General features: G+C 40.0%; 1 protein-coding gene across 2 annotated transcripts in view; it reads left to right on the top strand.

Annotated features, from left to right (window-relative positions):
* NAALADL2 (N-acetylated alpha-linked acidic dipeptidase like 2) overlaps positions 1-17,336 on the top strand; it is a 4,115,865-nt gene that overhangs the window by 365,830 nt on the left and 3,732,699 nt on the right. For both annotated transcript variants that reach the window (XM_069618713.1, XM_069618714.1), the window contains exon 2: positions 13,577-13,613. The gene's annotated coding sequence lies outside the window, so the exon portion shown is untranslated. The remainder of the gene's footprint in view (positions 1-13,576; positions 13,614-17,336) is intronic.

Raw genomic sequence — 17,336 nt, 5'->3', positions numbered from 1 at the left:
GACATGGTGCATCACATGCGTACAAATGCCCAGCACCCACAATAGTGTGACTCTGCAGCCACAGTTTTGATCTCACAATGACAAATGCTGTTGGCTACTAGGGATTTGGTTGTAAGGGCTACAGATAATGAACGATAAAAGAGTGATAATGGTGATCGCAATGAAGACGGCAAGGGTAAATCCAGCAGAGAACAAAACTATTAAGCTAACACTTAGGGATTAAGGCAAATGTATAGTTGAGGGATTGAATTCACATGTATGACTGAAGGTAAGAGAATAATAAACAGTAATTAGTGCAAAAAAACAATCTTCTATATAAAAAAAAACACCACGGTGTAAAAGAAAGCAATATCAAAATTACGCATTGGAAAAATTGCTTAGCTCACTTTAGAGCAGAAACAATCTTGGAGGTAGTCTGCAATGTAAATATATTCAATTGTTTTGATTCGCTGTTGATTGCATACACTGTTAAATTCATGTTGCTTGGAAGTGAACATATTGATGAAGTATTACCAATGAAATACAACTCCTGGAAAATAAACCTTCTGTATTGCCAACAAATTGTGCATGGCTGATTGAAAATCTCTCTCACATAAGAGAAGGTGGATAAGAAAAAATATCAAATCCCCTGTTTCATTTGCCAGGTTCGAAACAGGTTCCACCTTGCTCATCCAGAACCATCAAGGACAAAATTGGCTCTCTTGCCGCTGCACTCGCTGATCTCTGTAACTACTCCTTTGCTACTGGCTCTTCCCCCTCCTCCCTCAAACACTTCCGTCGGTGACCCCTCCGAAAAAAAAAAAAACATCAGCAGACCCTACCTGTCCAATCAACTACCGCCCTATCTCCATCACCCCCTTCCTGGGGAAACTGCTGGAGAAGTTGGCCCTGTCCCAACTCAACTCTAACACTGAACTTGTTGGAGGACTCCACGGCCATCAATCTGGATTCTGAGCATCCTGTTTGTAACAACGCCTAGATGTCTCGGGTTTTTGTGCGCTTAAAGAATGCAAAAAATAAATACATAAATAAATAAATATATTTCAGTACTGGAATGAGCATTTATCCATTGTGAACAGTCAGAAATGATGTGCAATTATTGCTACAATATGCTTTTATTGGGCTAGTTCTTAATTCAATCATCAGTGTGTAAAGAGTATATGCCAATTTCAAATCTGTGACACGGCATGAGGTTGCAAGATGGTGAATGTTTGTACCTAGGGGTCATGTGTGTTTGATAGAGAACTTTTCTGTAGGATAATAGGAGCTCATGTTTGCATGTGGTGAAACATGAGTGAACGGTGTTAAAGCATCGAGTAAGGCGTTAATGCCTTCAATTCACTCAATGCCACATATACAATCATTTGTATGGCGGAGAGAAGGGGTGGAATGCAACTTGCATTCCTGCCACCTTCCTTTCTCTCCACAATGCAAATGCTCCAGCATAACGCCGGCATGGACGTTCATGCCGGTGCAAATGCTGGAGATCCCTATGAGGTCTGCTGGCTTTATGCACAAGCACAAAGCCTGCTGCCCCAATTGGGATTGATTGAACACACTGCCTTGTGTGCTCGCATGGCAGGCAGCATGTACAATTACAATTACACGCTGCCTGAAATGCTCACATGTCGGACAGCATCTATTTGTAATTGTAATTGTGAACACTGCTTACCATGCGTGCATTTACTCACTTTACACAGTGGAGTGAAAGAGTTTGGGGCACAAGGCCATGAACACAGGTGTACGTTGCATTTTGCCCTGCACTTTTGCACTCTGTGCAAATGACGAACAGTTGGCAACTGGGAGCCGTTAACGTAGCAATGCTAACGTAATGGCTCCCCTCCATCAGATTAGGATTAGGAGCAAAATTAATTCCATAGAGCCATTGTGGATTCTCAAAAGATTGGAACAGTCTTTCGATGGGTATGTGTTGCATTTGAAAAATGACTGCATGGTCTCTTGCAATTATGAACGTTAAAAATCATTCAATGGCATACTCTTTTGCTTTGACCTCAATAACATTTTGTTGGTCGCTATGTTATGTGATATTGCAGTCCACATGCTTTACTGGGACATTGATGGCCTAAATCAGAATATGAGAGAACAGTGGCTAGGACAAACGTATCACGGAATGATCATGTGGCTATAAAGGTTGGGTATTCAGAATCTTTAAGAGTGGAACTAGGGATGCTCAAAGGCAAGTGTTTGGATCAGTACCACGATAGATGTCTGTCATGATGGCATTGATCGTGTCTGCGCTCAGTTGAAACATTGGTACTATCTTGTGGTTTGTTATTTTCAATGGTGTGCAACATATACATTGTACCCTAATAGCCCTCCTTCCACTTTGAAAATTAGTTATTGTTAATATAGAAAGCCACAATTGCTCCAACTCCTACCACCGGGAATGTGGCAATGGGATTGTCTTATCTGGAAGGTGATCAAATGCCCAGTCCTGATAATACCTGCATGTAGCCATGTGGGCGCAGTGAAGCTTGAGCTTGCTTTATAGTCCTCCATCATCTAAAGTACTCAGATACCGTTAACTTCAGTGTTTTCAAATAAAAGTATGTATCCAGTTTATATCTGGGTTGCATTATTTTGTTAGGCTCTATGCTTAAAGCAGCAAATGAATACGTTTGGAAATGCCAAACCCTTAGTGGTGTCTGGTCCACAAAAAGCAGAATTATGCCACACCTGGAAATGTCTTTATCTAAAAAAGCATTGTTCGCCAGATAGGGCTTTTACCACTTTTTGGAACAGTCTGATAAACCATGGTTCATTTGCCACTTATATAAGAGTTACGTTTCTCTGGTTATAGGACTTGTTCTTTCCTGGCCTTTGTCTAGCCTTTATCTCGACCTGAGAGATACCGCTCTCCCTCCGATTCATGAATTTAAAATCAGTTGTGATTGCACACTGTACTAACCCTTGTGGCACGGTTGAGCTACATAAATATTGTAATTAAAATAAATAACACCAGGTTCCGGATGGCGCTAACATTTTGGACGTTATGATGCTTTCAAATCCTTCCAGCCGTTACTCTTCTGTTTTGAGACATGGTTTTGGTTCATGTTTGGGGCATTTCTAGACTTTGGTTACTCCAGCACACAATTCTGCTTTTCGTATTTGTATTGATATGCTTCATAACAGCTTTTACATTCACCTGCTATAGAAGTCACTTGAATTTTCACAAACACACACAAAAAGGGAATTTGTTTGCAACACACCCTTAGACCATAGATAAGTATATTTGTGAAGAGGTAGAATTGCTAATCGGAATTTCAAATAATATCTTTTCAAGTATTAACTAGTAGGAACATCAATATACGTTGCATAACGTAATGATACTTTATTTGAGGATAATTGCAATTTCATACCTATATCTAATGGACTCTCTAAACCCCAGTCATTGAAAATTGGTATTAAGTTTGGTCCATTCGATATATCACATTTGCATGGACCATCCACATTGTTTTAATGTACGAAAAACACTTTACATTTCTAGCAGCGAATGCCAAAGGCACGCTTGCAAGGACATTGAAGTGCTTGTTAATTGCAAATCCTGAGCCACTTCAGGAGGGGATTACACCTCACATTATAGTTAATTACTGCTCTAACAAGTTCAAGTTCCATTGGAACTGAGAGAGCACTGATTGGTGGACCCATCAAGCGTTTTACGTTGTTTTTCACCCCAATGTCCAGCTTGTTGATATGTTTATGTCGCCAAATGGGAGCCCCATATCATGGTCAGTAACAGCCTGAATCGCGTATATTATAGTGCATGGGAGAGGGTCTTGCCACCATGCTGAAAAGTTAACAACTACCCACCCTCCCTTACCAAGCTGAGACGGCTCCTCCCAATGTGTGGCCACCTATTGACATTTATTCTGAAAACGTATTCCCAGATAATCAAAGGATTCTGCAGATTCTAGGATAACTCCATTTAGGCAAACCAGCTCTCAGGGTTCGTTTGGCAGAATGGACCATTCATTGGGTCTAAACATTTTTTTTATAACTATGCCTTTCTCTATATGTTTTTATCAAAAATAAATGCTGCTAGGCCTGCAGACAATATGGACTCTTGGAAATTAAAACAGAGTTATCCACAAATAAAAGAAGTCCCTACTTGGAACCCCCAAGGCAAGGTGCACCTGCGTCAAATTATTAATGGACAATGTTAAATCATTAATATAGTAGGAGGGGCAGCAGAAGTGCTAAAACACAACTTTGTCTGACACCCGTGATTAAAATAATTTTGTTGGTACACTCACCCCTTGGTCTCCGGCACACCATTGCATATATTTAGCTGCAACATTTGCAAAGTCATTTGGGTTGCTTCTGCATGTTGATGGAAGCCACCTCGATCAGTTTGCGTATTCCGACTATTTGGGAACCCGATTCCATGAAAAGGGTTCATGGCAAAATCAGCTTTTTTGGGAAAGAAACAGTGGGAGTGTCTGGAAATGTGCAGCAATTATTGCTTGTAGATCCATGTGCCCTGCCTTAGAGATCTACAACTTACAGGCACCCACCTCAGCTCTTTATGGTACAGAGTTTGGAGCTACTAAAATTGCTCATGTTTGGCGATTGTAGAGAACACATTTTTAAAGTCCCTATTGAGCCTCCCAAAAAGTTAACCAAATGCTTCACTCCACATTGAGTGTGAACTTAGCACTATATCTGATATAGCACTATGTAAACCCACATTGTATCAGGTAGGAATCTGGAGTACTCCTGAACTATGGAAATATAGGGAGACACTATTTTACGTCCTCTCCATTGAGGGAGGTTGTCCGCTCCAGTGGATAGTCCACAAAACATAAATCGCTATTAGCCTTACACTTCTAAATCTTTTGGGTGGGTCCACACTCCATGGGTAGGAGATGTAAGACTCTGCTATCTAAGGCAGTGAAGGAACTGTCTAGGCGAAGGCTGGAGAGCTCATGCAACTTACCGAGCAGAGATATAACTGCAAACCAAACATGTATTTGGGTTCGAATCATATTTTCCACACTGTTGCAGCCAATTGCCCATACGTTATTCTAGGAGTTTCAAATGGGCATGTTGAAGTTGTGGAAATTTAGCAGCAGTTGGGTAATCCAAATACTGTTATTTACCTAGTTTGTAATTCCAGCGATGAAACAACAGTACATTTTTTGGTGGCTGCAGAGATTTAAAAGCCACTTACCTTATAACCATGTTTAGAACTGTCCGCGTTCATCATATTTAGGAAGCCATGGTTTTCTGCAGGGCGACAAATGACTTTAATGCTGTTTACTTCACTGCTAAATTCATCCATCGCACCTGGCTGATATGGAAACGCCAGATCCTTTGTTGTTGGCTCAATTAACCGTATGAGCATTTGATGTTTACAATGCAATTGGCTCCATTCATCTGGCGTTGTAACCATTATCGCCTATCACGCATATCTTGTTTGCGCATTGCATGTGTTGTTTTACTTTATTTAGCTATTTGTCTTTTATGATTTTTTTTTTTAAGTTTCCTTCTTTTTTTAGTGCTGTCTTCATTGGAATTTATTGATTGTATTTTAACGGTGTATCCACGCTGATAACTAAAGACGAATAACGCTTTTAGGAACTGAACTGTAAAGGCCATAGATTGTATTCAGTGGATTAACAGGAATCTGGAGATGAACGAAGGTGCTCAATAAAGTTGAGTATTGAATGTTGTTCGAAGATTAATAAAAGCTAAAAATACTCATTGTTTTTCCAGTTTTTGTTTTGTAAACTAAATAAAAGTCTAAAATACTGGTCTTTGGTTGATACTCCTCTTCTGAAGGGAATTTTCCTTCTGACAAAATATGAAGTTTCTCCACCCTATTTTCTAATCTAGATAACATTATTTTAAAATAAATATTTACTAAATAATCTAACTGTGAAATAGGACAATAATCGGATGGGAAAATTGGAGGGGCTGGTCAGCTTTTTTGATCCTCTCCATCTATTTGGGGTATTCATGTAATGTACGTTTACTTTCATTAAAACATGTAATTGAAAATGGTACTGGTCTTTCTTAGCATTTTGGACCATCAAAGATACCAGCTGCTTCCATAAGTGAAAACCAAATGGAGTAGTTGCTAAAATAGCCCTACCTGTATGAAAACATGTTCATCGTCTAATGATAGTATTCTCAGACAACCACTCTGTTGTATAAAGATTTGAAAAAGGTTCGAAGCAAGTCACTTCATTAAAGTTATTTCCCAGAATATCCATGTCTTGTTCACAATCTACCAACAATCTCACACAGTAACCTTCATAGGCTGCTGTAATTATTGTTACCAGAGTTCTAGGTGTTGGTCTGCCTTTTTTCCTTTTTAATCAATTCTTTATAGTGATTCCTTTTTGTTATAACTCTATCAGAGTCTCTGCTGTTTGAATTTATTAAGACGTCTAGCAATGCTCGTTTAGCTTGTCTTATTTTTAGCAAAGAAAAAGATTTAGAGACAAATGCGTCAGATATTTCAACCACTGTATCATACAAGTGTAATGGAAGCTTAAGTGTGTTTGCTTTTGCATATTGGTAACGTTAGTATACATAAGATAATCTATTCACTTTTTTAATTGAATACCATGGTACAACTCACTGATTGCTTGAGATGCAAAAGAACGATTAATGAGAAAACAGAATATGTGGTTTCTAACACTTCCACTTTTACCAGATGTACATTTAAGAGTTATTGGTCACTTTTCAGAATTGTAATTACTTTAACAGAGCTGACTATGTTCCAGGCCTACAGAATTATCAGAACATAGTCAATAAAGTTGTCCTACTGTGATGCTGTATAAATAGGCAAAGATTGCATTTCAGATTTAAAATGGTTATTACATGCCCTTAGGTCATGTGACAAAATAAGTGCCACTACAGAGCTAGTCATGGGGTAACTATGGGATGCAATAGTAACCTGAAAATCAATAGTACTCAACATTTCATCTTCCAAGTCTGTATCGTTTAAGATAGAAATATTAGACCCAAACTGACAGTTTGAATCTCCTGGAGTCACTATAAATCCAGAAGTAATTTTAACAAACTAAATATACAAATAATGCTTGGCTTATTCAAACACATTGACCACCCTAAAATTAGGTCTGAAGTTAGTATTCAATAGAAACATATCATGATCCCCCCTTGAACAGTCAATCAAGGGAGTTTATATCATGAATTCTGTAAGTTAATCTTACTTCTGTAAGAAGCCATGTTAGAAGACATCCTTTCAGGTGTCCGTTAAAAGCTTTGATAGCAGGGAAAACACATGTAAGATAACCAGGTTTAAATACTGAATTCCTTAGCGAAGTCTCTTGAAAATATTTCACTTGACTTTCATTAATAAAATTGCACCAATCCACATTTGGTAGTTTATTCCCCATCCCACAAATGTTCCAAGAGAGTATAGAAAATTGTAAAGATTTCATTATTATATCCTTGTTCTATAAAGGTTCTAAAGAGTGATCAATGTCTCAGACTGGTGCTCGAGCTAACTCAACACCATCCAGCAATGAATGTATAGCACAATCAGGCTGTAAGAGGTTTTCTGGTAGATCTAATAAATCAAAATGGTGGGTTAGGTCATGCATTCACATTTGTTGTAGTGCTGGTAACAATTGTCCAAATTTGATACGTGACTCCTTTGGTGGTAAAATGTGAAATTCAAAAGCAAGTAAACCATCAACCAATAAAAGAATATTCACAATTAACTGAACATTCCTACTGTGTCATATTTTGGTTGTGTTATTGTTTGGCTTCCGGCATCTCTATGTACATATTGGTCAGGTAACATCTCTTGTACTGGATGTCATGAGTACTTTTATTGATTAGGGACTCAACATTTTCTTTAACGCCATGTTGCAATTTAGGCACTTCTGTCATGAAGACAGATCTTTACTCAGAATAAATGTTAATAATGGCATATCATATTTAGATTTAGGAGGCAGCTTGGAATACAAATGTGAAACACCCAAACCGTTTGGCACATAGCTTTTTACATCTTACAGTATTTCTATGAAAGTTTGCTCTTAAGGACTTTTTAGCAGTACTATGTTTTTTTAGTTGGCTTTTGCTTGGCTGTGTAAGGCAAAACTCTTTTAAAAAGGTAGTGTTGTCATAGAGAGAAATTGCATAGCTTGTACTAAATTTCACTGTGTTCCACATCAATATACACCAGTAAGTGGAACAACATTGGGGGAATCGATAGTGAATTGCATGCATTTCAAAGCGAGACATTCTGAAACTATTGTAGGTTTATGCGTTAATAAAATACATGTGTTGCTCTTTAATGATATTAATGCCCGTTAAGCTTACGCAACATCTCCTTGCAGCTGAAGCATTCACCAATACACTCCACGTTAGAGTCAACAGCAGGCATAGCCATATTAAAGACGTTTCTAGTGTCTATTTGTATCACAGTGAAATCCTGAAAAAATAATATATGGTCTTCTCCACGATGGCCAATAGGGTCCGTGGCCGATAGTGGAGCAGGTTGCGGCAGTATGGCAATAGACAATTGATAACACTTGTGCACTGCCTCAGCTGGTATAGTGCAATATCATCTCTTTGTCGAAAAGTGAATGGTGATGTATGGGGATGTGTTGATGCTCTTCTATGCCTACGTACAACTGAAGCAGCAATTAACATTGCAGCATGTATGGCCAAGTAGCTCTGTGCACTGGCTTGATAACTGAAGATAATTTGCAAATATCTAAATGCCCATGTTGGGCTAAAATAATCATATCAATATTATTTTTGGTTATTGGGTAGATGATAATAATAATAATAATAATAATAATAATAATAATAATAATAATAATAATTAGCCGGTCAAGTGGCACAGCGAGTAGAGCGCTTGCTTTGACATCCGTGCAGAGCCTGCTAACGCAGGTTTGAATCCCAGCGGGGTCAAACTCAGCCTTTCATCCTTCCGAGGTCGATAAATGAGCACCACCACCGTGGGTAATAATAAGCAGCGCTCAGATACCCGAGGGTTTGTAGCGCTATATAAATGCCAAATTATTATTATTATTATTATTATTATTATTATTATTATTATTATTATTATTATTATATTATTTATTATAATAGTGGTATTGATTTACTGTGATATCTTTATTGAACTGTGCCTATTGTTTGGGATGAATGTAAATGATTATTAAGGAGTAACACATCACACATTTTCCAACACTTCTTTCCTGTGCTTACATCCTGCACCCAAAAATGTATAGTACATTAAAAAAGCATACAGAAATTGGGATACGTCAATGCAAAGTAATTCTAATTGAATGCCACACGTATACAATATATGATTTATAGAAAAAATGACAAGTAATAAGGAAGGGTAGATCAAATCCTAGGAGCCAGTTGATTTTTGGGTTACACAGTTGATGAAGTGTTCACCCAGTTAATGGGGCTTGCTCCAAATGTGAACCCATTTCACCACTCTAAAACAGCTTTTAACGCTGCAGCCCCCACATCTACAGAGGGCATTGAGTGTCTGAACTCCCTGTTCTTGAAATGATGCCCATGTCGCATGTTGCACAATGTTGGCTGGCCAAGACCAGCTCTTGGTTTGCAAGTGTTTCAGTATTTGTTGATTGACAAGGAGTCATCTGTGCTGAAATGATAAAAAGTGTCTCGAAAGGCTGGGCATTAGCAATGTCAACGATAGATTGGGGACAAACCAGCATCAAGATCTGAGAGCGATGTGCCATTCAGCTATAAAAATGGCACTACATACTAAGCTGGCTGCAACACTAGTTTACAATCAATCATACAAAATCCTCCTCCGTTAACTGACAATCTGGGGTAAAGAAATATAACTTATGCATTTGATGAATCTGCAAAAACGCTGTTCACTATTTTTTGTTGAAATGTCTTTTGTGCAATTCTTTAGGTATGTTAAATGACTCCAATCAAGCAATCCCACTAAGTCAGTGCCTGGTCTGGGATGCCCAAGGGAAGCCCTTATTTATATATTTTTATGTCGAGTTTGTGTACTCTGGATGACAACCCTTATATAACACCCCTCTCTTAGAATCCCCCTGACCCCACTGAGCCAAGAAGTGAGTGAATATGAGCAGTAATCAGCAAATCAGCAATAGGTAATCCACAATAGCACAGTTCTGGTGACTTATGACTAGGAACAGGGGAATAAGGTATCAGAGAATGCTTTATGGTTTCAAGGAGATGCAAAGATAAATAAAAAGCAGTACAGAAATAAACTTGATATGATTTCAGCAAAAGATAATGTGGTCACTTTTTCTTTGACATTTCACTCCCCCCCTATGCAATGTAAGGAGATGGAAGTAACACACAGAATTCTCAGGAATACACACAAATGCAATACAAAGTTCCAGTTCCCCCCAGCGAGCTTAGAGGAAAACAGGAATGATTTTAAACACAGGCAAAATCCTTTAAATGTGGTATGCAATGAAGTGAAAAATATGCTAAAATAATTTTAATTCCCTCTAAGAGATTCAGGGTGGTTGATAGCTACTTTAAATTAGTTCAGGATCACTTTAGCAATGCTCTATGAATGATTATCAGGTTACAAACGAATTTCAGCAATGGAAAGCAAGACGCTGCTATTTTGACACGTGAAGAAATTTGAGCCAAATCGCAAATCGCAGCACTTTTTCCGAGTGCGTCAAGCGCGATTGGGTATAAACTATAAGGCAAGTCGCTTTTAGGTTAGTTGGAAAGCTTAGAATCATAGCTTTAAAATGGCAGTTAAAACTCACTCCTAGCGCCAACGGTTCAAGCGATACAGACGATTTAGTGGAGGTAGTTTTTCAGAAATGAAATTTTAAATTTACAAAATGACAGATGACAGTTTTGCAGCTTTGAATCAAAAGAAGGGATACAATTTCTATGATGCAGCTCTCAATAGGTTAAAATAGTTTGAATTAGATTATTTTAAACTAAGAGATTGGTTTTGCACAGTTCTGGCTGAGTACTCACACTATATGTTGGACAGGAATGCGACTTCATCCCGGATCGGGTCAGTATTGGCTGCGGTTCTGCTCACAGCGATCTGAGTCAGCTCTCAGCGATCTGGTCTGGGTCTGGTCTCTCTGGTCTCTGGAGATTGATGGATTTGAAGTCTGGATCTCTGGATGTGAAGTCATCTGTCAGCGTGCTCTGCAAGGAAATGGAAATTGAATGTCCCCACCTGGCTTCCAGTGGCTCTTTTTATGTGTTTTGAAAATGGGTGGGTCGGCTAATTCTGCATGCCCAACCCTCTTAAGATTTGATAGGTCAAAGGATTCTTTGGTCCCTGATTTGAGAAAGGATAGTGTGTCAGAGTGATGTCAGCCATTTACGGTCTATTGAAGAAACGCCCCTTTGCTTTTACCTTAGAAATCATTTTTCATAACTACACATATTTCCCAGATACACAGTTGTTTGACATTACATGTACATATTACAGATTACTTATGGTCCATGCTTGTTCAACTCTGATCTTCCTAAGAGCTTGCATTCAAAAATGACAACTTATTTTCATTTTTAGTTGATTTACCAATATCGGACGTTTACCAAAAATGGCACACATGTACACTGCCTTTCTACCCATATTCCATTAAATTAGCATGAACCCCCGTGTCTGCAATTTCCATAATTCATGGGGTTTTGCCTCAGAACATCGTACGAAATTGAGTTTAGACTCAAATTGTAGGTACAATATCATTTTAAGGATCACCAAATTGTACATTTTTGTCATCTGGTTACAATTAGTTATCAGTGTTTTTATAAAATATATATTTGCCTTCAATTCAATTCACTTCAGTGTTTGGGTCCGCCCCCAGAAACTTGGGAGTCAGGGATCACATGCAAATTAACATACCCTTTCAATTGCAATAGTCTCATGTGTCGGCTGAGGTCAGCAGGCCAGGGGGTCACTCTGCATTTGGTTAGCTTGTCCATGTGATCTCCTGGCTTATTGTGTGGAGTTCTGAGGTGAGAAGGATTCCCAGCCTCTTGGACTGTTAATTGAATCAGCCTGTCTTCTGTGAACCGCAGGTGTTCATGAATTTTGATTAAACAAAAGGCTTTTAAGTTTCCAGCTGGCTCAGGATCCTTTGGCAACTCCTGAAGTACAGTCCTACTGTCAGAGTTTAGACCGCTAGCGCCGGCTTGTGTCCAAAGCTGGTACTGCACCCATTTTTTTAGGAGTTGTCTTGAATTTGACAGGAGGGTTTTGCTTGACAGCTCTAATCCTTGCTGCCATTGTTTTGATGGGCAAACTTACAGTAGAGTGGTGATGTGGAACCCCCACAAAAAGGTTGAATCTTTAGAGTGGTCTTGTGCCCATGATTTTAGCAACTTGTTGACATCAATAAAAACGGATTTTGAACAAATTGAAATGGACATTTTGAGCTTGCACTTCAGAGAAACAGCAGTGATTTCAAGGCGCTTTTGATCTAACAGGCACTGCTATTTTTCCTTTGGCACCACCTGTCACCCCTGTCGCTTCCGGTCCATCATGCTTGCACTGGTGGGTGGCAGGTTAGGCGACCATTTTGGTGTGCGCAAAACTGCGCGGTTCTCCTGGTTCTGGGATAGAATGATGTGCGGCGACAGCTCATCCCCACATCTACCCAGTCTATTGATTTAGTTTTGTTCTGGGATAGAATGATGGGCGGCGACAGCTCATCCCCACATCTACCCAGTCTATTGATTCAGTTTTTGTTGTCGCCTAATGATTCAACATGGTTCAAAACCCTTGACAGGCATGAACTTGATTTGACATGTTACTTGAGAGGTTTGCTAATTTTCAATGAGTTAATACTTTTGGTGGTATGCATTGGTACACATTCACTAATGCACTGTAGAGTGTGCCTATTTCCCTTTGTGTATGCCTTCAATGACACTGTTGCTTCTTGGCTGCTGTCACCATCCCAGGTAGTATGTGATGGTTTCATGTTGTGATTTGTATTGTCAGAGATGTGAATATATTGTGATATTTGAATGCCATGTTGAGGTGGTTTCATTGGCAACATACTTGTTTGAATTGCACACATAAAATGACTTGCAAATGTTTGTGGTACACATCTCTAAATATTCAGTAGCACACACTTATGTATTGGTCGCTAGTTGGCTACCAAAATCCACTGTGGACTTGTGTTGGATTCATGAATACCCATGCCCTACCTACATAGTCAAATACATAGTGGCAAACTACCCATGCCTTCTCATCCTGGACTAACTAAATGTTGGCATCCCCAAATATGCCAGTCCCTACCATATCGTTTTCTGTGGCACACTGCCCACATACTCTTTTTTTCTACTATTCCTAACCGGCCAAAACTGTCCAAATGCACAGTAAATGGGAAATGAGCAAATTACTTCCTGGAAATCCTTTAATTATCGATATGGATTAAACTGGCAATGAAAACAGAGATTTTCCCTACAAATGTAGTTTGGCAGAGCTTGATTTGGCATGAAAATGTTTAATATGTATTTGATGTGTGGTTCCTAGATTTTGTTTTTTTAAACTTTATCATGAAGAAATTCACCGAATTAACTGTCCTAACTGCAAATAAAATAAGATGCATTTATTTTACAGATATGCCAAGGACCGAAATTCACAGACAATATTTCAGGTAGAATACTTTCATTTTTACACATTGTATTCAGTTATTATTAATATGATACGATTATGATGCTTTAATAGTTCTACTATTTATGTCACATAATACATGTTTGCATTGAATAAGTGAAATGTATCCATGTTTGAAAATAATTCAGCAGATTTGAGAACCAGAGAGATTAGTAACAGGGATATTATATGAGAAACAGTGCTGTTTTTTTTTTAAATTGCCATTTGCAACAGCACTGACGTTGCTACTTTCATAGCACGTGTCACAGCAATTGTGGGAGATCGTGCTCAGATTCAGTGCACTCACAGTGTGCTTCTTGGGGCCTGATTCATGGAATTATCTGCGTGGAAACTTGTGCACGCAACTTTGCGCAAATATGCACAAATCCGCCTTCATCGTTTCTTGGAATCGAAAGCGCAGTACTTTCCTGGATTTGCGTTGAGTTTGCGCTGGGTCAGCACATGTGTGCGAGCCGTTGAGGGCCTTGTGCGAGACTCCATGCAGAGCGTGGGTGTGGCTTGCGCAGAGGGCTTGGAAGGGGGATGAACACCAAAAATGGGGAAGAAAATTTGAAAAAGTGGGTGTTCCGAGGCAAAGCCTGCAGGCAGTCCCTCGCATGCCCACTATTGCACGGCACAAGATGTATTCATGGATTCAATCGCGCAACCTCTCGGCCGGGATGTGGCACGCAAGTCTGCCAGACGATACGCCACTCGAAGGCAGGCATAAGTACACTTGCGCGTAGGATTTGTAGTGCAGAGGTAGGGTTGCATGTCGGATTTCGGGGTACATGTACTCAACCGGGGTTCCGATGTAACTTAGGGGTGCGTGCAAGCAGTGTAGCGGGGTGCAGAAACAGTTTGCAGGGGTTGGCACACCGTTTTCCTGAGTTTAGACCGAGTTACGATTTTTCATACACATGTCGGGGTGCCGGTAACAGTTCTGGGGGACCCTGCAAAGTGTCCCCAAGATGCAAGTGTGCTTGTGGGGGACCCCAGAAACTGTTTTAAGGGTGCATGTTTTTGCACCTGGTGGATCGTGCACAGGTAGCTGATCTGGCAGTTTTTGCTTTGCATGTGGGTGTGTAGGGCATGTCCCGGCGCAACTTGCGAATACGGTTACTTTGCGCAAACAATTCCATGAATATGCAGGGCACGCATTTTTTATTCTGCACGCAGGCTCCCGCAGTTTCCTTCTTGGTGTGCAGCCCATAGAGGATGTCTGCGCACATTTCTATGAATCGGCCCCTTGGTGTTTATCCCATATCACGTTTGGTGTTAATGCAATATACATTTTACTTTGCTGCGTCTAGGGTTTATTGTGTGTGTTGTATTATTTCTAAGTGCATGCTTTTGGTGATTCTTAGTCACCCGGGCGACCGTGGGTAGAGGTCACTTTCCGATAACCTCTGCCCACAGTTTCTTATAAACAGATCCATGATGACGAATCTGTCTATGGGTAAATCTTATAGGACAGGCATACGTTTGTGGGGGATGAATTCCTTACGGTCGCTTTATTTGAGGTGCTTTGAAACTAAGATACGAGTGTATAAAGTAAATAACCGCAACCGAATAGAAAATCTTTTTAAAAAGGTTTTTCAAAAAGTTCCTAAGTACGGTTTGATAAAATTAGTTTTTAGGGTTTTCATGTATGCACAGATTCAATTGTGATGGTCTCAGCAAGTATACATAGGCAGGGCATACAAGTATGTAATGCATCCATGTGCTCAAATGCACAAATAACTGTCAGTGGCTGCATTTGTCAATAAATTAGACTTTTCATGTGACAGATTTAACAGCATAAGCCTTATATGTGCACATAGCAAAATGTCTTGTGTAAAGTACTGCCCATGAAACTAAAGCAGGGAGATATATATATATATATATATATATATATATATATATATATATATATATATTTGGAGGCTGGTTTATATCACTAAGCATATTAGTATCCTGACAAGCAAACTGCTCAGGGAAGAACCCTATGAACAGTCACAAGAAAAGGCTACGCAGCCTTCACCCTAAAGTGCCCCGGGATAAATAACGGGACTTTGAGTCAAAAGCTTAATTTCCTGCACATTTGAATGAGTTACTTTCGGGGTTGTAATCCATGCCCCCTGCATCTCCTAAAAGTACCCCTATCCCTCACTCCTCTCCATCTCTTTCTTTCAAATGCACTCCTTTCCCCAAATAAACCGAAGAATAATCTAACTTGCTTTTCTATATTTCCAACTGAAGATCACTGGAAATAGGCAAAGTCCCACCCAGGAGGCGCACGCCAAGAATGAACTGCTCAGTCACATCCCTTCTGTTGGAGCCCACAAGCACTGCCAGGCATGTTTCCGCATTCTCATTCTGTGGCGGGGCCATTCATGAGTTGCACACGGTCTTTGCCCTTTCTGTTTTGACTTGGCAGGCGGAAGAACGGTGGTCTGAAGGGTTGCCCAGCGCAAATTGCCAGATAATTGGAAAACCTTCCAGCCATCCTTGCTTTTGCTTTAGGGATTGCAATAAATAAACCCATTATGACGTGTATGCTCCTCACATATTTATGTGTTGTTCGTGCACACGGCCTTTTCAATACAAGTCCTCTTACATTTGTGTGTCAGTGGCAGCAGTATTCTAAAAGGCCATTTTCAGTTCCAATGCTATTTTTACATCACCCCTTTTCAGGGTACATTATTTTGCAAAATATTCACACCCATGACTGGCATGGGTGTTTCTATTTTGGGTTCTGTATTACAGCAACAGGTTTAAACTGTCCCTCTCTGAACTCCATCTTCCCACGTGAGAGGGGAGCCAGGGGAAACGAGTCAGATACGCATGTATATCAAACCGTGCCGGGAAATAACAGCATATGGGAAGTGCCTGCCAGCAAATGGGAGTCACTTCAAGATGTGTCTTTATCCTCCCTCTACCGTTGACATGCATCCAAACGTCAGGCATCTGCTTTGGAGCATTACGTCATGTACAAAGGGATGTGTGCAGGTAGAATCAAGCCAACGCCAGAATGATATGAGAGGTTATTGATAACTCGCTTCATACACAGAGGTTTCTAAGCGCGGACCCGGGGTGGAGCCTGTGTTGCTCGGTGTCGTCTTGCTTCCAAGACGAGCACGTTGCCCCTGAGCTATCCTCCCGATACCTTGCTATACACAAGCACGTGCGTTCTGTAGTGATTGGAGATCTGTGTGGGTATATCTGGGGAGCACTGCTAGATGGTGTTAATGTCAGATGACGTAGTCATTTCAAAGGAGTGTAAATATGTCAATGTCGCGTGTATTTTTGGAAAAGCCCTCTTTGATGAACAATTATGAGATGCTTCCTAGATTATTCAAACATGATGCCAGACTTCTGTTTAGGTGATAAAAAATGTACCGCTACGATGACCCCATTGAGAAGTAGCAACACGGGAACAGTCTGTAGCTTTACTTCACTAATCGATTTGCAATGGACATTGAATGTTGTTTCATTCCTATTGTAGGAGAGTCTCTTTTTGCATTGTGCTTTTAGGTTTGAAAGTTGAAGTAGTGGCTGAATTCCACCATATTTCTTTATTACTATCTACACTTCATGCAGTATGAGGGCGTGTGGTTTTAACATTTGGTATGTGGTTCTTAAGGCAGTATGCATTTGTCAAAACAGAAGAAAATTCAAGGTCAACGTCGGAATTCCTGCTGCTGGGCAGCAGGGGCGTTGCTAGGGAGGGGCTAAGGGGGCTATA

This window comes from Ambystoma mexicanum, chromosome 10 (genome assembly GCF_040938575.1).
Source record: "Ambystoma mexicanum isolate Mex_15411 chromosome 10, UKY_AmexF1_1, whole genome shotgun sequence".
NCBI lineage: Eukaryota > Metazoa > Chordata > Amphibia > Caudata > Ambystomatidae > Ambystoma > Ambystoma mexicanum.
Note: the sequence above shows the minus strand (reverse complement) of the source record. Positions and strands in the feature narration are given on the sequence as shown.